We start from the raw sequence: 22992 nt of genomic DNA, 5'->3' as shown, positions 1-22992 counted from the left end.
CACATACTGAAGGACAGTCAACTCTTCCCCCACTCACATGCATTGATTGATGTTATGTCAGTCAGACATAAAAGTATGAAGTCAGGATACAGTCGCCGGGACCCCCACCAAATATGAGAATGGGGGGCGCACTAGGAAAAGTTCTCAACTCATTAAATTCAGCACTGAGCTAACGATGCTCCACCATCTTCCTGGAGTGCAGGACATACTTTCTTGGATTTATATCTAAACATGTAATTAAACAGTATTAGAAATGTTACAAAACTTTTTAATATTCTGTCCTTCATACTGTAAATCCTATTCCCGCATTGGTAAGAGACAGACGTATGAAAATATAAAATTATTTAACCCATAAAACAAATGATGTAAAGAAAAAAATCAAAATTCCATAACTACTGTTTTTCAGTCACCGCACCTCCATCAAAAAAATGCAATAAAAAGCAATAAAGAAAACGGCATATATGCACCTAAATAGCATCAATAAAAACTACAGCTCACTGTACAATAAACAAGTCCTCGTACCACACCATCGATGGAAAAATAAAAGTTATGCATCTCAGAAACTGGGGAAATAAAACTTTTTTTTTTTAACCTACTGATTTTTTTTTTTTACAACTCAAATGTTAAAAACCTACACAAGTTTGTATTGCTGTGATCATGTTGACCTGAAGAATCATTTTACTGCACAATGAACATAATGCAGAATAAATAACACAATATATAGAAAAGAATAAAGGCCAAATAAAACAGCAGAATCGCATTTTTTTCACCATTGTCACTCACTTGGATTCTCCCCCCTCCATTTTTAGGTACTCTATATGGTAAATTAAAGGATGACAGTCTGGTCCCACAAAAAACGAACCCTTGTTAACAGAAAATTTTAAGTAGTTATTCCCAGACATGGATTACGGCGTGGGACAGAACAACAAACAGGTGAGGGATATGGGTGTTTTGTATTTTTGTTTTATTACAGGAGACGAGGGCTTCAATGGAATGGGCGTTATAATCACCTAACTGTGTTTGTTATTTTTAAATAAAAAAGGAAAAAAAAATGTATTTTGTTTTTATTTCAAATAAAAGACTTTATTTTATCTGTGTCTTTATTTACCATATAAATATATAGGATTAGTAATGGATAGGTGTCTTACAGATGCCTCTCCATTAATAATCAGTGAGCTTGATGTCACCAGACAATACAAAGGTGACATCAGCTCCACAAATATAAACCCCACTTGCCACCGCCACAGGGCAAGTGGGAAGAGCCGAACAAAGTGCCAGAATTGGCGCATTTAATAGATGCACCTTTTCTGGGCGGCTGCAGGCTGTTACTTTTAGTCTGGAGGGACCAATATCCATACCCCCTTACCAGCCTGAGAAGACCTCTCTATTCTTGATAACCAGCCTTGCTAAAGCTGACAGGGGAGGGTTGCAGCCTGTAGCTGTCAGTTTTCCCTGACTGTTTATCAAAAATACAGGGGAACACCACGTCATTTTTTTCATTATTTATTCATAGCGCAGGCGGCGGCTGATGAATACTCCCATCAGCCACCGCCTGCTGTCGCAGTTTTCAGTTGAATACAACTCTCAACATTGTCCCCTGCTAGAGGTGATCGCTGCACAAGCAGGGGACAGTGATGTAAGCTGTCTTCAGCACCCAGTGCCGGGGAACAGACATCCCTGTGTCAGTGGCATGTGTGTGGGACATTTTGCTGCCTGTGCTCTAGTTAAAAACGGACATGTCAGCATGTTTTGCCCACGGACACGCAGTTCGTGGAAACACACTGACATGTGCACAGACCCATTCACTGTAAGTGTGAGTCTCTGTTATGTGTGAAAACTGTCACCACACGTACCGGAAACACTGACGTGTGAGGGTATGTACCCACGATCAGGAATTGCTGTGGATTTGAAGCTACGTATTTGTGCAGAGTCAAACCCGCAGCGCCAACAGGTTACAGCATAGTGGATGGGATTTCAAGAAATCCCATTTCCACTATGCGTCCACAGACGCCCTCGGATCACCCGCGGACACTGACATGCGACGCATCTTTCTAGACTGCAGCATGTCAATTTCTCTTGCAGAGATATGAGTTTCCGAAAGAGAAATTTCACCAATAGAATGTATTGGATGCGGTGAATCGGCACGGTTCAGTGAACACATGCGGAGTCACCTGTGTTCAATAGACGGCAGCGCTTTGGAAGTAGCGAACTTGTGCTGGGTCCAAAGCACTGCTAGTTTCAGATCGTGGGCACCTGGCCTTAAAGAGACCTAGAGTAGTATATGCTCGTCTGAATGAGCCCTTATATTATTATTTTGGATTAAGCATTTCCATTTTTCTACGTTATAAAAACAACGGCTCTCAATTTATGTTCATGTTTCGGAGATTTTTAAAAATTTTTTATAATTGTTCCATCCAAAGAAAAAGGTTTCCTATACGTGAGAGATCAATTCCATTACACACAGAGTAATGTGTTCCTGGCCCCCTTGGCAGTGCAAGGATTAACTACTGTGTTTAAAGGAATGTGTTTTATTAAATAATTAAACACACCTTTTTTTTTTTGCACTCGTCTGACATGAAAAACCATTATGTGCAAAATAATTAACAGCTTCAATAAAGCGCTTGCTCGCTAGGCTAATAGCCAGAGAGGAAAAACCTAAAAATGTAAATTTAGTAAAAGGAAATATAGACAAAAAAAAAAATCTATATCAGATCTGAAACTCTCTCCAAATACTGAGGATGAGAAAATAAATCTAAATTTATTAGCATTTACATTAGGACTTAAATAAGAACAATTTTAAAGATTAAGGTGTTACAATGTATTCATAAACTCCTTTGTGCTTCTTTAAATATCTTATGCACCTGTTTACGTAAATAAAAAAAGTTACATTTACCGTTTTTCGGCCCCTTATTCTCGACTTCCGGTTTAGAAAATCCATTTTCAAATCTCCTATTATGGAATTAACAGTATGGAGTCCCACGTTCTAGAATAATAAGAGGGAGAGTATTATCCGTATGGAGAACCAACATATCCATCCATTAAACAAAGTATCCGTTGATTTTAATGGGTACCATGTACAAGTGCTTCTCACAAAATTAGAAAGTTAATTTATTTCAGTTTTTCAATACAAAAAGTGAAATTCATATATTACCGTATATAGAGTAATTACAAACAGAGCGATCTATTTCATGTGTTTATTTCTGTTAATGTTGATGATTATGGCTTACAGCCAGTGAAAGCCCAAAAGTCATTATCTCAGTAAATTAGAATACTTTATAACACCAGCTTGAAAAATGATTTTAAAATCTGAAATGTTGGCCTACTGAAATGTATATTCAGTAAATGCACTCACTACTTGGTCGGGCTCCTTTTGCATCAATTACTGCATCAATGCGGCGTGGCATGTAGACGATCAGCCTGTGACACTGCTGAGGGGTTATGGAAGCCCAGGTTGCTTTGATAGCAGCCTTCAGCTTATACTTTTCATCTGATTGTTCCTCTGCTCCTTTTGGCTTACAAATAATGGTGTAAAACTCTGAACAAATACTAAATATATGAACATGGCCTAAGGCTATGTTCACACTAGGCGGTTTTATTAATGCAGTTTTTTTTGCAAATTTTCAGCTGCGTTTTACAGTACCAGCAAAGTCTATGAGATTTCAGAAATCTCATGCACACACCTTGGTTTTTTCATCATCAGCATTTTGTGCTTTGCATGTTTTTTTGCGCAGTGGAGAATGCCACTTCTTTCAGTGTTTTTTATGGGTTTTTTTTTCAGCGTTTTTCACCCATTGAAAGTAATGGATAGTGAAAAAACGTTGAAAATCCACATAAAAAACGCAGGTATCAGGTTTTGCAGCGTTTTTTGTGCCAGAACCTGATTAAATAGAATGAGATTTGTTTTTGCACTAAACTTTATCAGCATGCACAAGAGACAAAATGTAGCCTGACAAAACGGCAGGAAAAACGCACAAAAAAAAGCAGCAAAAAGCGCAAAACTTGCTTTTTTCTGCAGCTTCCAAAAGAGCAGGTTTTCCTGCAGAAAAAGAAAGCTGAAAAAAATGCTTAAAGGGAACCTGTCACCTGAATTTGGCAGGACCGGTTTTGGGTCATATGGGCGGGGTTTTTGGGTGTTTGATTCACCCTTTCCTTACCCGCTGGCTGCATACTGGCCGCAATATTGGAATGAAGTTCATTCTCTGTCCTCCGGAGTACACACCAGCGCAAGGTTTCCTTTAAGCTGAACTTACCCTATGGAATAAGGAAGAGTGCACATGGCACCTTTTAGGTACCAGCATATCTGCATAATTTTAACTGTAGGAAGAAGCTTCAGGAAAACGCCAGCCGTGCCTTTTCTGACATCTCATTGACTGTGCCGCCAGGATCTTTTTTACATTTTTTTTTTACAATCCATATAATAGTGGTGGTTGTCAAGTGGAGAAGAATGTACGGGGTCACTTTTTTATCTGCTTTACGGCTTTCAAAGAGGAGCAGTTAAAAGAAGTGTCAAGAGATTTTCAGGCGTCTTCCAGGCAGAATCCACCTGAAAAATGTACGTGTGCACATAAAGCATACCATCCTGAAACATGTGAAAGATTCCTGGAAAGAAAGAAGCCCGCAGACTTCCGTAACAGTTGGCACCTCTGCCGGTCTCCACTGATACCTTCCGGGATATAGTGCTCCTAGAAGTTTTTTGTGCTTGATACCAGGATACCTCATCTTTACACACAACCCACATATACTTTCAAGTCGGCAAATGATGGTGCAGGAGGTGGCATGGAATTGACGTGGACATCCTATCATGGCCAGTATCAAAGATTGGACCAAAGATATTCAAAAACAAGCTCAAATAGATCCATAGATGCTCCATTGAGTGGCAATGCACAAGCCTGACCGGAGGTCCTTTCAAACTTTTGCAAAATGGGGGTTGCAGCCGTGTCCGTGGAGCCCCCAGTAATTGTACATTAATTATGTATCCTGTGGTTAATCACTGGATAACACTGGAAGGGTAATAAGGATTCTCCTTGTTTCTGGTCTCTAAATCCTCCTATCATTTCTCCAAAAGGAGGCAGATAAGCAAATCACCTGTTATGGTAAATATTTATACTTTGCTTTGATTATTATTTAGACAATTGTATATACTTACATACATCTCTGATCATTGAGATTTTAGAATTAGCTTTATAAGTGTTATTCATAAAAGCAATAACACGGGGCGTGCTCTGATATAGAGGTGTCTTTATGTTAAACATTTCTTTGTCTCTGAAAGTATAGTAATCTGGTTAGAACTGGATAGCAAGGAATTTTGACAGAATCCATCATTTACGATTTTGTTATCCTAACTTAAATATCTTCTGTCTCAGGGTGAGTTTCCACGGTCAGTAAACGCTGCGTGTTTGACGCTGCGCAGAGCTGCAGCGTCAAACACGCAGCGTCCAGATGTTCCAGCATAGTGGAGGGGATTTTATGAAATCCCGTCTCCACTATGCGTGGAAACACGCATCCATCTTCCCTGCGACTCCGGACATGCTGCGCGTCTTTTCAGATCGCAGCACGTCCGTACACCTTGAGGGGACGCAGCATCCCCGCAAAGTATATCATAGGGCCCTATGGGAGAGAGCGATGATCCCGGATGTGAAGAGTTAACACATCCGGCACCATCGCGTCCCAGAAAGGGGGCGGGGCTTAGCGCCGAGCGGCTTCGCCGCTCCGGCGATACCGCCGGCCATCCTGACCGTGGAAACATACCCTCAGGGTATGTTTCCACGAGGGCTGACTCTCTAGGTGGTCTGGGGACCGAGTGGGCCCTCTAGGTGGTCTGGGGGCCGAGTCGGCCCTCTAGGTGATCTGGGGGCCAAGTCGGCCCTCTAGATAAACTGGGGGTCGAGTCGGCCCTCTAGGTGATCTGGGGGCCGATTCGGCCCTCTAGGTGGTCTGGGGGCCGAGTCGGCACTCTCGTAGAGGTCTCCCGCTCTGCTTCGGTGCACTGTGTACCCACAACATGCAGCAATTCCTTTTCTAGGTTTACATACTGGACAGAATATTAGGTGTCGAGTTCCCGCAGCTTGCTCAAGCTGCCATCCCAGGTTCAGCATCGATCAACTGGTTACAAAGTCCTGCTTTTCATCTACTGGGCATTCCCGTTGGACGATCTCTCATTGGAGATCGCGCCCCCCCCCCCTAGAGCGCAGGTGGTCAGGGGGCCGAGTCAGCACTCAAGGTGGTCTGGGGGCCGATTCGGCCCTCGAGATGAACTGGGGGCCGATTCGGCCCTCTATGTGGTCTGGGGGCCGAGTCGGCCCTCTAGGTGATCTGGGGGCCGATTCGGCCCTCTAGGTGATCTGGGGGCCGATTCGGCCCTCTAGATGAACTGGGGGCCGATTCGGCCCTCTATGTGATCTGGGGGCCGATTCGGCCCTCGAGATGAACTGGGGGCCGATTCGGCCCTCTAGGTGATCTGGGGGCCGATTCGGCCCTCTAGGTGAACTGGGGGCCGATTCGGCCCTCTAGGTGATCTGGGGGCCGATTCGGCCCTCTAGGTGAACTGGGGGCCGATTCGGCCCTCTGGGTGATCTGGGGGCCGATTCGGCCCTCTAGGTGGTCTGGGGGCCGATTCGGCCCTCTAGGTGGTCTGGGGGCCGATTCGGCCCTCTGGGTGATCTGGGGGCCGATTCGGCCCTCTAGGTGGTCTGGGGGCCGATTCGGCCCTCTGGGTGGTCTGGGGGCCGATTCGGCCCTCTATGTGATCTGGGGGCCGATTCGGCCCTCTGGGTGATCTGGGGGCCGATTCGGCCCTCTAGGTGATCTGGGGGCCGATTCGGCCCTCTAGGTGATCTGGGGGCCGATTCGGCCCTCTAGGTGATCTGGGGGCCGATTCGGCCCTCTAGGTGATCTGGGGGCCGAGTCGGCCCTCTATGTGATCTGGGGGCCGATTCGGCCCTCTAGGTGATCTGGGGGCCGAGTCGGCCCTCTAGGTGATCTGGGGGCCGAGTCGGCCCTCTATGTGATCTGGGGGCCGATTCGGCCCTCTAGGTGATCTGGGGGCCGATTCGGCCCTCTAGGTGGTCTGGGGGCCGAGTCGGCCCTCTAGGTGATCTGGGGGCCGATTCGGCCCTCTAGGTGGTCTGGGGGCCGATTCGGCCCTCTAGGTGGTCTGGGGGCCGATTCGGCCCTCTAGGTGGTCTGGGGGCCGATTCGGCCCTCTAGGTGGTCTGGGGGCCGATTCGGCCCTCTAGGTGGTCTGGGGGCCGATTCGGCCCTCTAGGTGGTCTGGGGGCCGATTCGGCCCTCTAGGTGGTCTGGGGGCCGATTCGGCCCTCTAGGTGGTCTGGGGGCCGATTCGGCCCTCTAGGTGGTCTGGGGGCCGATTCGGCCCTCTATGTGATCTGGGGGCCGATTCGGCCCTCGAGATGAACTGGGGGCCGATTCGGCCCTCTAGGTGATCTGGGGGCCGATTCGGCCCTCTAGGTGGTCTGGGGGCCGATTCGGCCCTCTAGGTGATCTGGGGGCCGATTCGGCCTTCTAGGTGGTCTGGGGGCCGATTCGGCCCTCTAGGTGGTCTGGGGGCCGATTCGGCCCTCTAGGTGGTCTGGGGGCCGATTCGGCCCTCTAGGTGGTCTGGGGGCCGATTTGGCCCTCTAGGTGGTCTGGGGGCCGATTCGGCCCTCTAGGTGGTCTGGGGGCCGATTCGGCCCTCTAGGTGGTCTGGGGGCCGATTCGGCCCTCTATGTGATCTGGGGGCCGATTCGGCCCTCGAGATGAACTGGGGGCCGATTCGGCCCTCTAGGTGATCTGGGGGCCGATTCGGCCCTCTAGGTGATCTGGGGGCCGATTCGGCCCTCTAGGTGGTCTGGGGGCCGATTCGGCCCTCTAGGTGGTCTGGGGGCCGATTCGGCCCTCTTGGTGATCTGGGGGCCGATTCGGCCCTATATGTGATCTGGGGGCCGAGTCGGCCCTCTAGGTGGTCTGGGGGCCGAGTCGGCCCTCTAGGTGGTCTGGGGGCCGATTCGGCCCTCTATGTGATCTGGGGGCCGATTCGGCCCTCGAGATGAACTGGGGGCCGATTCGGCCCTCTAGGTGATCTGGGGGCCGATTCGGCCCTCTTGGTGATCTGGGGGCCGAGTCGGCCCTCTAGGTGGTCTGGGGGCCGATTCGGCCCTCGAGATGAACTGGGGGCCGATTCGGCCCTCTAGGTGGTCTGGGGGCCGATTCGGCCCTCTTGGTGATCTGGGGGCCGAGTCGGCCCTCTAGGTGGTCTGGGGGCCGAGTCGGCCCTCTAGGTGATCTGGGGGCCGAGTCGGCCCTCTAGGTGATCTGGGGGCCGATTCGGCCCTCTTGGTGATCTGGGGGCCGATTCGGCCCTCTATGTGATCTGGGGGCCGATTCGGCCCTCTAGGTGGTCTGGGGGCCGATTCGGCCCTCCAGATGAACTGGGGGCCGATTCGGCCCTCTAGGTGGTCTGGGGGCCGGTTCGGCCCTCTATGTGATCTGGGGGCCGATTCGGCCCTCGAGGTGAACTGGGGGCCGATTCGGCCCTCTAGGTGATCTGGGGGCCGCGTCGGCCCTCTAGGTGGTCTGGGGGCCGAGTCGGCCCTCTAGGTGGTCTGGGGGCCGATTCGGCCCTCGAGATGAACTGGGGGCCGATTCGGCCCTCTAGGTGGTTTGGGGGCCGATTCGGCCCTCTTGGTGATCTGGGGGCCGAGTCGGCCCTCTAGGTGGTCTGGGGGCCGAGTCGGCCCTCTAGGTGATGTGGGGGCCGATTCGGCCCTCTTGGTGATCTGGGGGCCGAGTCGGCCCTCTAGGTGGTCTGGGGGCCGAGTCGGCCCTCTAGGTGGTCTGGGGGCCGAGTCGGCCCTCTAGGTGGTCTGGGGGCCGATTCGGCCCTCGAGATGAATTGGGGGCCGATTCGGCCCTCTAGGTGGTCTGGGGGCCGATTCGGCCCTCGAGATGAACTGGGGGCCGATTCGGCCCTCTATGTGGTCTGGGGGCCGAGTCGGCCCTCTAGGTGGTTTGGGGGCCGATTCGGCCCTCTAGGTGGTCTGGGGGCCGATTCGGCCCTCTAGGTGGTCTGGGGGCCGATTCGGCCCTCTAGGTGGTCTGGGGGCCGATTCGGCCCTCTAGGTGGTCTGGGGGCCGATTCGGCCCTGTAGATGAACTGAGGGCCGATTCGGCCCTCTAGGTGGTCTGGGGGCCGATTCGGCCCTCTAGGTGGTCTGGGGGATGTGATCTGGGGGCCGATTCGGCCCTCTATGTGATCTGGGGGCCGATTCGGCCCTGTATGTGATCTGGGGGATGTGATCTGGGGGCCGAGTCGGCCCTCTAGGTGATCTGGGGGCCGAGTCGGCCCTCTAGGTGGTCTGGGGGCCGATTCGGCCCTCTAGGTGGTCTGGGGGATGTGATCTGGGGGCCGATTCGGCCCTCTATGTGATCTGGGGGCCGAGTCGGCCCTCTATGTGATCTGGGGGATGTGATCTGGGGGCCGAGTCGGCCCTCTAGGGGGTCTGGGGGCCGAGTCGGCCCTCTAGGTGATCTGGGGGCCGATTCGGCCCTCTAGGTGGTCTGGGGGCCGATTCGGCCCTCTAGGTGGTCTGGGGGCCGATTCGGCCCTCTAGGTGGTCTGGGGGCCGAGTCGGCCCTGTAGATGAACTGGGGGCCGATTCGGCCCTCTAGGTGATCTGGGGGCCGATTCGGCCCTCTAGGTGGTCTGGGGGCCGAGTCGGCCCTGTAGGTGGTCTGGGGGCCGAGTCGGCCCTCTATGTGATGTGGGGGATGTGATCTGGGGGCCGAGTCGGCCCTCTAGGTGATCTGGGGGCCGAGTCGGCCCTCTAGGGGGTCTGGGGGCCGAGTCGGCCCTCTAGGGGGTCTGGGGGCCGAGTCGGCCCTCTCGCTCTGCTTCAGTGCACTGCGTACCCCACAACATGCAGCATTTCCTTTTCTAGGTTTACGTACTGGACAGAATATTAGGTGTCGAGTTCTGCGGTCTCCCATTTTTCTGCAGCCGCAGTACAGTCTGCTTAGCAGAGACGTCGGTCCCAGCATCTTGCTCAAGCTGCCAACCCAGGTTCAGCATTGATCAGCTGGTTACAAAGGACTAAGTCCTGCTTTTCATCTACTGGGCATGCCCGTTGGACGATCTCTCATTGGAGATCGCTGCCCCCCACCATGACAGACGATCGGCTCTTCACCCTTCTGTCAAGATCACATTTCACCACTTGCACGCTGGACCCACTCCCATCCCACCTCATCCCTAACCTCGCCAAAGTCGTCATCCCAACCCTAAGGGTATGTTTCCACGTTCAGGAAACGCTGCGTTTTTGACGCTGCATTTTTCCGCAGCGTCAAAAACGCAGCGTCCAGATGTTACAGCATAGTGGATGGGATTTCATGAAATCCAGACTCCACTATGCGTTAAAAAACGCATGCGTTTTTGCCGCGATACCGCATGCGTGGTGCGTTTTTTCGAAACGCAGCATGTTGCTACTATGAGCAAAACACGCAGGTACACCGCAGGTGACCTGCCAGTGACCTCAGGTGCAGCTTTGGTCAGGATTTTACCTGCATAAAATCCTGACCAAAGCCTGAAGCAAAACTGAACGTGGAAACATACCCTTACACAGCTCTTCATCCTCTCACTTACAAACGGTATTTTCACCTCATCCTTCAAACATGCATTAATCACACCTATTCTCAAAAAACACTCCTTTGACCCATCCTCTGTGTCCAGCTATCGCCCGATATCCCTTCTCCCTTACGCCTCAAAACTACTGGAACAGCATGTCCATCTTGAACTGTCCTCCCATCTCTCCTCCTGCTCCCTCTTTGACTGGTTGCAATCTGGCTTCCAACCACATCATTCAACTGAGCAATAAATTACTTGGCACTCAAATGATCTTTCTGCAAAGATGAAAGGTGAACAGTTCGTTTATTAAGTGCATCCAGTTCAAAATTCTAAACGTTTTCGGTCTAATCGCAAGACCTTCATCAGAGACAGTTTTCAAAGTACTGGAAGCCACAAATAACCTGTATGAGCCCACACAGGTGCCAGCATCAGATAATGCCCGGGAGAGGTACGCACCTTAATACGCCTGGAGATGAGAGGAATAAGCGCTGTTACGGGGCGAGACACTCACAGGAGAGGTGGCGCTGTAACCTCCAGAGGAACAGCGCTGCGCTGCAGGGGTCACGTCAATCCTTGTGATTAGACCGAAAACGTTTAGAATTTTGAACTGGATGCACTTAATAAACGAACTGTTCACCTTTCATCTTTGCAGAAAGATCATTTAAGTGTCAAGTAATTTATTGCTAATATATGACGGGTTGGATACCTAACTTGTGCACCTCCAAGAAGCCCTGAGTGCCGTGTTCACTACTTCTACATCATTCAACTGAAACTGCCCTAACTAAAGTAACCAACGACTTACCTACTAACGGTCAAAAGAAAGCGACACTATTCTGTCTTCCCCCTCTTGGACCTGTCTTCTGCCTTCAACACTGTGGACCATTCCCTCCTGTTACAGATTCTCTCATCTCTTGGCATCACAGACTTGGCCCTATCCTGGATCTCAGAATATCTAACAGACCGAACATTCAGTGTCTCCCCTCTCCAACACCACCTCCTCATCTCGCCCCCTGTCTGTCGGTGTTCCCCAAGGCTCAGTTCTAGGACCCCTACTCTTCTCCATCTACTCTTCGGCCTGGGACAGCTCAAAGAATTCCACGGTTTACAATATCATCTGTACGCTGATGACACTCAGATCTACCTATCTGGACCTGACCTCACTTCCTTATTGACCAAAATTCCACAATGTCTGTCTGCTATTTCATCTTACTTTTCTGCTCGCTCCACCCGACCTATCCATCAATGTCTGCTCACTTTCCCCGGTCCCACACGCTCAGTGCCTCGGGGTGATCCTTGACTCTGCCCTCTCTTTCAAGCCACATACCAAGCCCTTGCCTCCTCTTGCCGATTCTAGCTCAAAACATTTCCTGGATTCGTGCATTCCTTGACCATGAAACCACAAAAACACTAGTGCATGCCCTTATCTCTTGCCTCGACTACGGCAACCTCCTACTCTCTGGCCTCCCCTCTAGCACCACTCCAATCCATCCTAATCTCTGCTGCTCGAATAATCCACCTGTCTCCCCGTTATTCCCCAGCCTCTCCTCTCTGCCAGGCCCTTCATTGGCTTCCTATTGCCCAGAGGCTACAGTTCAAAACAATGACATACAAAGCCATCCACAACCTGTCTCCTCCATACATCTGTGACATGGTCTCCCCGTACCTACCTACACGCAACCTTCGATCCTCTCATGATCTCCTGCTCTACTCCTCTCTCATATCTTCCTCCCACAACCTCATGCAAGACTTCTCCCGTGCTTCCCCCATACTCTGGAACTCTCTACCCCAACACATCAGGCTCTTGCCTACCACGGAAACCTTCAAAAGGAACCTGAAGACCCACCTCTTCCGACAAGCCTACAACCTGCAGCGATCCTCTGTCTGCTGAACCACTGCATGACCAACTCTACCCTCACCCATCCCCTGTAGACTGTGAGCCCTCGCGGGCAGGGTCCTCTCTCCTCCTGTACTTGTGTGTGCCTTGCTTTACTCATGTTTATTGTACTTGTCTATATATACCCCATTCACATGTAAAGCACCATGCAATACATGGCACTATAAAAATGTATAATAATAATGATAGTAAAACTTTCAATATGCTATAGTGATAGGTCAAAAGCTTTGCTCAGTAGAGATCTGGATGCTGAAACACAGGTGCAGATTCTCACTAACAAGTCAAAGTTTTCTATTTTTGTTTTTTCAAGCTTTGCCATTTTTATTACAATCAAAGCAAAAATAGATCAAAGTGCAACACTTTTTGAGAAATCAAGAAATCACGGCACAACTATAGCTGGTGGACACAGTTTGATAATTATAGTAGAAATGTGACTGGATAATCCTTTAGGAAGTGATAGTTACAAGACACATATCCTTCAAGTACAACCAAGAGAAGGGAGAGGATAAAGGGAATGGGGTTATCACGCTGTGAAGATCTTCAGTAAGGAAGGAGGGCCTCCAACTGTCCCTGGAACTGAGATCCCTGGCCCGGGGGGTACTCTTGAAGGTAGAGAGGCCCCTGTCTGTGGACTTGCTATGCTCCTGTTAAACCCTGATCTGTACCCTCCACCACCCCATGAGGCATGGGACAGAAATGTAATGTAAACAAGACACAAAGACAAAACAGGGATATAAGAAAACCTCTATCATACAAACACACTAACCAACAAAAGGGAGGAGGATAAGGACAGGGAGGAATAAACTAAATGGGAACAGGGACTAGGAGATAAACACACACATACCACAGCAAACCAAATAACACTTCTACAACAAGTCTACTCCAAACACTGTGCTTTTGCACACAGCAGAGGAAGACAAGAAGGTCTGACCAGTTTATAAAGGAAGAGGCAATGACCAGATCAGAAGCAGCTGAAATGGAGCTGTATGTTTCTGACCAGCATAGAAAGGGTTGTGTGGGACACAAATCACATCATCTTTAAAGAAGACCTGTGATTCATTACCCGACGTGACAAACTAACTCCAGGTCTTCCAGGGGGACGTGACACCCTCGTGACAGGGGTTTAAGTACAACCTTTAAATTATATTTCAAATTTTACCAATAGTACCCTCTTTACACTGAAACTGTAGCTAGAAATTTGGTGTCCCGAGGAATTCTGTGTGTGGTGGATACCCAGCAATGGATTTCCTTGGTGGCACAGGTAGAAATTAGACATAGAAATAGTAATTGCTGGCTGTAATTACCATTTCATAGTTAAGGAGGGAGGAAAGTGATTAAGGATACGGCAACATAGTCAAAGCTAGCCAGGATAAGAAAATTGGGGTGAGGATACATTATACACCCATCACCTACCCTGTGTAAGAGGGCGCCAGATATAAATTAAAGTCAAAACAGCCTTAAGACTGAAAATGGAGCAGATCAGCAATCCAGACAAGAGGGTATAATGGTATAAAGTATTACGTGATCGGTCCGGTGTGCATGCACATTGCGCATATGATACGAAGTGTCCTAGTAAGTTTCAATGTAGAGCACAAATCATCAGCAGCCGGGACTTGGAACCACCATTGAAGCACGACTATGTAAGTTTTTTTTTAATAATTGTAACTTGGGGTAAGCTCTTTATGTTTCGATTCTCTGCTATTTATGATGTTGGTGGGAACGCAAAATATTTTTTGCATAAAGCGTTATTTCTACAAAGGCAATATACAGCCCAGCATAAACTTTTTCTTGTACCTTTGCATCTTATTTCATCTCCTTATGCCTCACTGCATCCACCATCACACAGCTGACTGGGTTGTTCCATTTTTTTCCTGTTAAACCTAGATTTCCCAGCAGCACCCTGCTTCTCTGCAGTGCTGCAAGCCCTTCCTCTGCTCTCTCATGTGCTTCTTTGTAGAGATAGATCTCACACAACATGGGCAATTTTTTATTAAATGGATGATATGACCATAAACAGTTTTGAATGCAGTGAATCTGACCAATGTGGAAGTAGAGTCTGATAAGCCTCGATACAAGATTTAGACCCGCTGGGGTGTGTATTGCAGTGCAGGGAGTCAGTGGATTTCGACTGAATGTGTGAGGATGCATATCAAGCTGAGATAGGCAGATAGGCGCTGGTGCCGGTGGGCTCCCCTCCTGTATGGGCCCGTTCGTGGTTGCATCCTCTGTGACCATGATCGCTACGCCCCTGATTGTAACAAATGATTCGACCAATATTCATTATCATTTAGAAACGTCACATTTCATTGTTGGTTTTGGTTCATGGAGATCTTTACAACATGCTTGGAGCTCAACATAAAACAACAGAGCAGTTACTAAAACACGGATATCAGGGCAATGAGAATGCAGTGAGAGTATCTAGGGGCTGTTTTGTTAGACATTGTCATTAGGTGTATTTGTTTTTCATCAATTAGGCAGGGTCATTGGATACAAATACAGCCGGTATCAGTGGGAACTTCAACATAGCGTAGATAAATGTGCTACACAACCTGTCTGAACGATGCTTTATTAGGCAGGGTCATTAGGTGCATCTGAGCACGTTAGACCAACAGCAATAGCACTACTGTAGGATGGATCCACTTGGTGAAGAGAACCCGTGGGGTCATCAATAGGAGGGTGATGGCTGTGCAGCGCCCCAGAGTCCTGGTCGTTGCAGTAATGTCGCTCTGCCACTAAGGGGAGTGATGTTACGTCTGATTGCACTAAAGGAGTTTCTCTGATCAGGTAACACTCACACTTCACACTCCGGCCACCAGGGGGGGGTGGTTCTATCTAGTAGGCCACTCCTCACACTCTGGTAAAACTGGGGGTTGAACAGGAAGACAGGGAGAGAAGAACTGGGAAGAGCTAGTGAGAGGACCTGTCAGGGATGGGATCCTGGCAGACTCCTAAGAGCAGAACTAACCAGTGAACAACGGGAATACAGAAAAGAGGCATTAGGACCAGAAGGAGTCGTGCTGTTAGACCGAGACAACATCCTTCTGAGGCGCAAACAGTCGGTGGCCGGAACGCCGAGCAAGTAAGAGACTCTAAGTACTACTGCAAACCACGGCCGGACAGCCAATTATAGGTTGGCTGTCTCACACAAATCACCTAAGCAGACAACGGAGGCAGCTGTGGGAGAGGGGCGACTCTAGGGTCCCGGAAGAACTCCAGGCCTACCCCGTCATACGGGTGCGTCCTACCATATCACCTGGGGGACGGAGAGAACGAACATCAGAGACAGACAGACTCAGTTGTGAGGACTATCCTGGGAGCTCAGCAGGGAAGGACTACAACACACAGCGCTAGAAGGTAGACACTGATTCCCACCTGTAAAGAGAACTCCTGATGTGCCTTTGGACCGGCCGGTCTCTGACAGCCCTGTTGACAGCGCTCTGGACTGAGGATTCTTAAACCTTCAGTAAAGAGGTAAAGAGACTGCAACCTGGTGTCCTCGTTATTTTACCGCGTCCGGCACTACACCGCATCACCATCCTTATCTATCATTCACTGTACGTCGCCTCCCCACCAGCAGGGTTACGGACCGGGCCTAGCCACCGTGACAACCCCAGAGCAGAGACTCAGAGGCCCGGTACCGGGTACCCCTCGGCCCTGCGGCGGTGGGGGCGCTACAATTTTGGCGTCATGAACAGGATCTACTTAAGCCTGAAGAATCAGGTCATGTGTGCCTTGGAACTGTGATTTATTGTGCTTGGACTGTGTATTGCCATTTACCGCCAAAATTCGCCATTGCCGCGCACGGAGGGAGGAGCCTTAGCTTTGTGGGCGGAACCGGCCAAAAGAAGCGCGGAACGGAAAGCGCGGTAAGGCGCCAATCACGGGAGAGGAACTCGGACTTCCAGCAGGTTAGTGGGAGGAAGGGACAGTCATGTCCGAGTCGGGAGGAGAGGTGGTGGCGGCTGCAGCCGCGGACGCAGGGGCAGCTCCGGTCCCCGCAGCGGACGAAGCCGCGGCCCTAATACCACCACTGGCGGCCCCGGAGCCCGCTCCCCCCATCAGCCAGGCGGACACCGCCACTACCGCAAAGGCCATAATGCCCTTCTCTATGCCATACCTGCCCGGAGCGGCCTGGCTCCCGCGATACTCTGGGGAGTCACATACATTCACTGACTTTAAAGAAGGGCTCTGCAGCCTGCTCGAGTTCTATCCCCTGACCGAGCCTCAGAAGGTTCATATGATAATCGGCCAACTCTTTGGAGCAGCTCTGAGAGAGGTGAAGTCCTGGCCCGCCACAGATAAGGGAACGGCACAGCAGATTTTTGCAAAGCTTAAAGCCACCTTCGATACCCGTACAGCTACAGAAATTAAATTGACTTTCTATGGATGCAAACAGAGACCGCAGGATAGCTTACGGGACTATGCCCTTAATCTCCAGGAGGCGATGCGGGCCATTAAGCAGAGTGACCCCGACAGCATGCAGGATGAGGATAAACTCCTGAAGGAGCGATTCATTGAGGGGCTCCTGTGCAGTCACCAGCGGGGCCAATTGTACTTCTTGGCCATGCAAAATCCAGACTTGACTTTTGCGCAATTCAAGGATAAAGCTATCCAGGCATTGCAGGAGCGACAGCCTAGCCGTGCAGCACCTCTCAGGCGCCCCGCTCTCACATACCACCAGGAGGTGGCGTCGGATGTTCCAGTCGCCGCCGAGGCCGATGCCCAGAGCCTAGAAGACGACTCCCCTGCAGCACTCCGCCTCCAGATGCAGGAGCTGACCAAGAGCGTTGCTGCCCTGGCCCGGACGGTGCAGTCCCTACAGGAGGCCCCCAAGAAGAAGATCCAGCTGGCCTCCAGACCGGAGGATGTTCCTTGGATGCGACAGAGGAGGACTCCGCCGACCAGAGGCCGGGCCGACAATCGCTTCCATCAGGATGGACGACCCATCTGCCGCCGCTGTCATCAGGTGGACCACCTTGCAAGGTACTGTCCTTTAAACGAGCAACCCCTGGGGCAAAGGGCCAACCCCCAGGAGTAGGACGGTCAGGCCCGCAGCATTGGAGAACCAAATACATTGGAGGACGACCAGTTCTCCCCGTAGTGGTTGATGGGATCCCCTTGAACGCTTTGCTGGACACCGGTTCTCAGGTGACGACTATACCTTACGTGCTTTATAAACGGTATTGGGAGGACACCGATATTACTCGTGGCCCTGACGATGATTTCACCATAATAGCCAGTAATGGTCAGCCGTTACCACAAGTGGGGTATAAGGAAGTCACCATCAAAGTGGGGCGGGTGGAATTGAAAGCCCAAGGGATTGTGATTGTTGATATTGATCGTCGAGAATGTAATCCCATGATGACTCTTGGTACTAATGTTATAGAAAATTGTCTTGCAGAAGTTATTGTTTTGTTGCAACAGGTGGCAGAAACCGCTGGCCACAGTGAGCAACGTGCCCTGCAGAAGGAAATCAGAGCTCTGATGCAGAGACAGCAGGTAGAGCTGACTGGTGGTGAGATTGGTCGTGTCACTGTGAGTGATTCAAACCCCATCGCGATACCCCCCCTGGAGTGAAATGTTAATATGGTGTCGGGCAGCCATAGGCCTCAGGGGAAAGGACTACCAGGCCTTGGTAGAACCCATATATTCAGACAATAGGCCTACTATTCTAACCGCCAGGGGGGTGGTTGACGTTCGCCAGGGGAGGGTGCCTGTACGTGTCCTCAATTGTGGGGAGGAAGAAGTTCACCTCACCAAGTATGCCACACTCGCCAAATTGTTCACTGTTAATAATAGTGTGATTCAGACACCTGAACCCTTGGTCCCGTCAAACGTGGCAGGGGACAACGCTTCTGCAGAGCACTCGAAAGACTGGCGTCGGGAATTGCATGTGGGCACTGATTCTACCCCATTCCATCAAAAACAGGGGGCCTACAGGGTGGTACACGAGTACGAGCAGGTATTCAGCAAACACCCCTTAGATTTCGGGCAGGTGAAAGGGATCCAACACCATATCCTCACGGGAGATCACCGACCCATAAAAGAGAGATATCGTCCTGTACCCCCAGCTCATTACCAGTGTGCCAAAGACATGTTGCGGGAAATGAAGGAGGCTGGGGTGGTGAGAGACAGCTGTAGCCCCTGGGCAGCTCCGTTAGTCCTTGTTAAAAAGAAAGATGGTACAATGAGGATGTGTGTTGATTACAGGCAGTTGAATCGCATTACACATAAGGACGCATACCCACTGCCCAGGATAGAGGAGTCTCTGGCTGCTTTAAAATCTGCTAACTATTTCTCTACCTTAGATCTCACCAGTGGGTACTGGCAGGTTCCTGTGGCGGAGGCGGACAAAGAGAAGACGGCCTTCACAACACCAATGGGTCTCTGCGAATTCAATTACATGCCCTTCGGATTGTGCAATGCTCCAGGGACGTTCCAGAGGATGATGGAGTGCAGCCTGGGACACATGAACTTTGAAACCGTGCTGCTGTATTTGGATGATGTTATTGTTTTCTCTAAGACCTACGAAGACCATCTGAAGCACCTGGCCGAGGTGTTTGAAGCTCTGTCCAACTTTGGCTTAAAGGTGAAACCGTCCAAGTGTCATCTGCTGAAACCTAAAGTGCAGTACCTGGGCCATGTGGTGAGCGCTGAAGGAGTGGCCCCAGACCCAGACAAGGTCACGGTGATCAAGGACTGGCCAAAGCCCAGTGACCTCCACGAAGTCCGGCAGTTCCTCGGGCTGGTCGGCTACTACCGGAGGTTCATCAAGGACTTCACCAAGAAGGCCGCACCCTTGCAAAACCTGTTGGTGGGACAACCAAAGAAGACTAAGGGGAGGAAAACCCCATTTGACTGGAATGAGGAGCTGGAGGGATCCTTTACTTGTTTGAAGTCGGCACTGACGGGTGAAGAGGTACTGGCCTACCCCGAATACGACCAACCGTTTGTGCTGTACACGGATGCCAGCAATGTGGGATTGGGAGCCGTGCTGTCCCAGGTCCAGAAAGGCAAAGAGAGGGTGATCGCTTACGCCAGCAGAAAACTCCGTCCCACGGAAAGGAACCCTGACAGCTACAGTTCCTTTAAGCTGGAATTCCTTGCCATCGTCTGGGCAGTGACAGAGAGGTTTAAACACTACCTGGCCTCCGCGAAATTCACCGTCTTCACGGACAACAATCCGCTAACGCATCTGGACACTGCCAAACTCGGGGCCTTGGAACAGCGGTGGATGGCCCGGCTGTCCAACTATGATTTCACCATCAAGTACCGGGCAGGACACAAGAATGCTAATGCCGATGCCTTGTCCCGAATGCCCAATTTGCCAGAAACGGGAGAAGACCCGGAGGCACTTGAAGAGGTGGAGCTGCCTGCCTTCCATCGCCCCAAAGCCACTCAGAACTCTCATCATGTGAAGAACAGGCACAAGAACCAACCGGATACCACGCTGAACCCCCTGCCCCATCACGGATGGGCGGAAACCCAAGATGGTGACCCCGCGGTCCGTCGGGTGAAAGAGCTCTTGACGCAGGCAGGGTTGCACCCTGGCCCAGATGATCCACAGGAGACGCAACAGCTGTGGAAGGGGAGAAGCAAATTGTTTATCCATGATGGCAAGCTGTGCCGGAGGAGCATCGACCCACGTACTCATGAATTGGTGTGGCAGATAGTGGTGCCAAGGCGAGATGCGCCCATGGTTCTGGGAGCCTACCACGATGGAGCCGGACACTTCGGATGGAGGAAGCTAGAGAGGCTACTCCGAGGGAGGTTCTATTGGATTGGCATGAAGAGAGCCATTGAGAAGTGGTGTCGGGAGTGTGGTCCATGTAGTCTACGCAGGAAGGACCGTGGTAGTCAACGGGCTCCCCTGCGGCCTATCATCACCAAACGGCCGCTCGAACTGGTCGCACTGGATCATGTGAAACTGACACCTAGCCGGTCAGGCTATATCTATGCCCTTACCATCGTAGATCACTACTCCAGATTTTTGGTGGTCGTACCTGTTAAGGATCTAACGGCTAGGACTGCCGCCAAAGCCTTCCAGCAGTACTTTTGCCGGCCCCACGGCTACCCGGAGAAGGTACTGACCGATCAGGGACCAGCATTCGAAGCAGAAGTGTTCCAAGAGTTCTGCCAACTGTACGGGTGTAAGAAGATCAGAACCACCCCATACCATCCTCAAACCAATGGAATGTGCGAAAAGATGAACCAAGTGGTGATCGACTTATTGAAGACCTTACCCGTGGAGGAACGGAACATGTGGCCGACCAAGTTGCCTGACTTGGTGGATATGTACAACCACATCCCAGTAAATTCCACCAATTGCACTCCAGTGTACCTGATGCGAGGAAGGCCTAGCCAGTTACCTGTTGATCTGGACATGGGGGTCCTAGTCCCCGAAGATACCTCGTCGGATGCGGATTGGGATGCAGAAAGGCAGCGAAGGTACCGCCAAGTACAGGAGTGCGTGGAAAGAAGTCTTGCCCAGGCTAGGCAGAAACAAGAAAGGGACTACAACCAGCGTGCTCCTGCGATTCCCCTGTCCCCTGGTGAGCAAGTACTCAAGCGAAAGAGGAGACTACACAAGCTCGATGACCAATGGGAAGCGGAACCGTATACCATCCTGCCATCCGATTTCGACAACACGAAGGTCTGTCTCATCAGCAAGGACGGAGGGGAGACCTCGACAGCGATATCCAGGGATCACCTTAAGGTCTGCCCCGATAAGTTGAGAGAGAGGGACGCGGCCCCGGAAATCTCCCCACCGGTGGAAAAGGAGAAGATGATCCACACCGTCCTTGGAGACTTTCCCCAGTCCTGGACTCAGATAAATCACGCCATTGTGGTACCTGTTCTAATGTTCCCACAGCCGGACCCACCAGAAACAATGGTAGTACCAGACCATCCGGTCCCGCAACCTCAACAAGCCCTACCTGATGATGCTGTGCCGACCGCTGAACTGGCAGATCCTCCCTCTGCTATCGGTGAGCCTGCCGTACCCACTGTTGCTAGCAGCAGCCCTGAGAGCTCTAGCCTGCCAGTGCTACCCAGACTCACTAGAAGTGTAGCCAGAAGACAGTGCACTACACCAGCGGTAGCAAGTATAGCGGGCCCTGTTAGGTCAATAGCAACCCCTGCGCTGCGAAGGTCCACGCGCAGCACTCAGAATCAAACTCCCCTCCGCTACAAAACTTGGAGGTATTAATAAGGGCTGCTATTTAGTTGAAAATGTTTGGGTGCATATCTTTTGTTACAGGTTTTAAAATGGACAATAGAGTAATGGACGGTGAATTGCTCAAAAACTTTCAAGAGGGGGACCCCTTTGTTTACCCGGGGTCCCCGCTGTTTCAACCACTGAACTGAGAGTCATAAACTGTGCATGACCTAACTTTCGCAACGTTCAAGAGTCCTCACCTCCCATAAAGGGAAGCACTGTTATGTTTAATTGTTTATGCTATTTCAAAATTTTGTGTGTTTTCTGTTAACATGTATTGTTGTTCTTGTTTTCCCAGTCCGGGAGTACTGGATTTAACCGGGGGGGGAGTGCAGCACCCCAGAGTCCTGGTCGTTGCAGTAATGTCGCTCTGCCACTAAGGGGAGTGATGTTACGTCTGATTGCACTAAAGGAGCTTCTCTGATCACACTTCACACTCCGGCCACCAGGGGGGGTGGTTCTATCTAGTAGGCCACTCCTCACACTCTGGTAAAACTGGGGGTTGGACAGGAAGACAGGGAGAGAAGAACTGGGAAGAGATAGTGAGAGGACCTGTCAGGGATGGGATCCTGGCAGACTCCTAAGAGCAGAACTAACCAGTGAACAACGGGAATACAGAAAAGAGGCATTAGGACCAGAAGGAGTCGTGCTGTTAGACCGAGGCAACATCCTTCTGAGGCGCAAACAGTCAGTGGCCGGAACGCCGAGCAAGTAAGAGACTAAGTACTACTGCAAACCACGGCCGGACAGCCAATTATAGGTTGGCTGTCTCACACAAATCACCTAAGCAGACAACGGAGGCAGCTGTGGGAGAGGGGCGACTCTAGGGTCCCGGAAGAACTCCAGGCCTACCCCGTCATACGGGTGCATCCTACCATATCATCTGGGGGACGGAGAGAACGAACATCAGAGACAGACAGACTCAGTTGTGAGGACTATCCCGGGAGCTCAGCAGGGAAGGACTACAACACACAGCGCTAGAAGGTAGACACTGATTCCCACCTGTAAAGAGAACTCCTGATGTGCCTTTGGACCGGCCGGTCTCTGACAGCCCTGTTGACAGTGCTCTGGACTGAGGATTCTAAAACCTTCAGTAAAGAGGTAAAGAGACTGCAACCTGGTGTCCTCGTTATTTTACCGCGTCCGGCACTACACCGCATCACCATCCTTATCTATCATTCACTGTACGTCGCCTCCCCACCAGCAGGGTTACGGACCGGGCCTAGCCACCGTGACAACCCCAGAGCAGAGACTCAGAGGCCC

General features: G+C 50.8%; 1 long non-coding RNA gene across 2 annotated transcripts in view; it reads right to left on the bottom strand.

The window, feature by feature from the left end:
• Positions 1-22992, bottom strand: part of LOC143784592 (uncharacterized) — a 140495-nt gene that overhangs the window by 86365 nt on the left and 31138 nt on the right. For both annotated transcript variants that reach the window (XR_013217837.1, XR_013217836.1), the window contains exon 3: positions 2894-2983. This is a non-coding gene — a long non-coding RNA (uncharacterized LOC143784592). The remainder of the gene's footprint in view (positions 1-2893; positions 2984-22992) is intronic.

The sequence above is a fragment of the Ranitomeya variabilis genome, chromosome 7, assembly GCF_051348905.1.
Source record: "Ranitomeya variabilis isolate aRanVar5 chromosome 7, aRanVar5.hap1, whole genome shotgun sequence".
Classification (NCBI taxonomy): Eukaryota; Metazoa; Chordata; class Amphibia; order Anura; family Dendrobatidae; genus Ranitomeya; species Ranitomeya variabilis.
The sequence above is the reverse complement of the archived record's forward strand: the minus strand, read 5'-3'. Positions and strand labels throughout refer to the sequence as shown.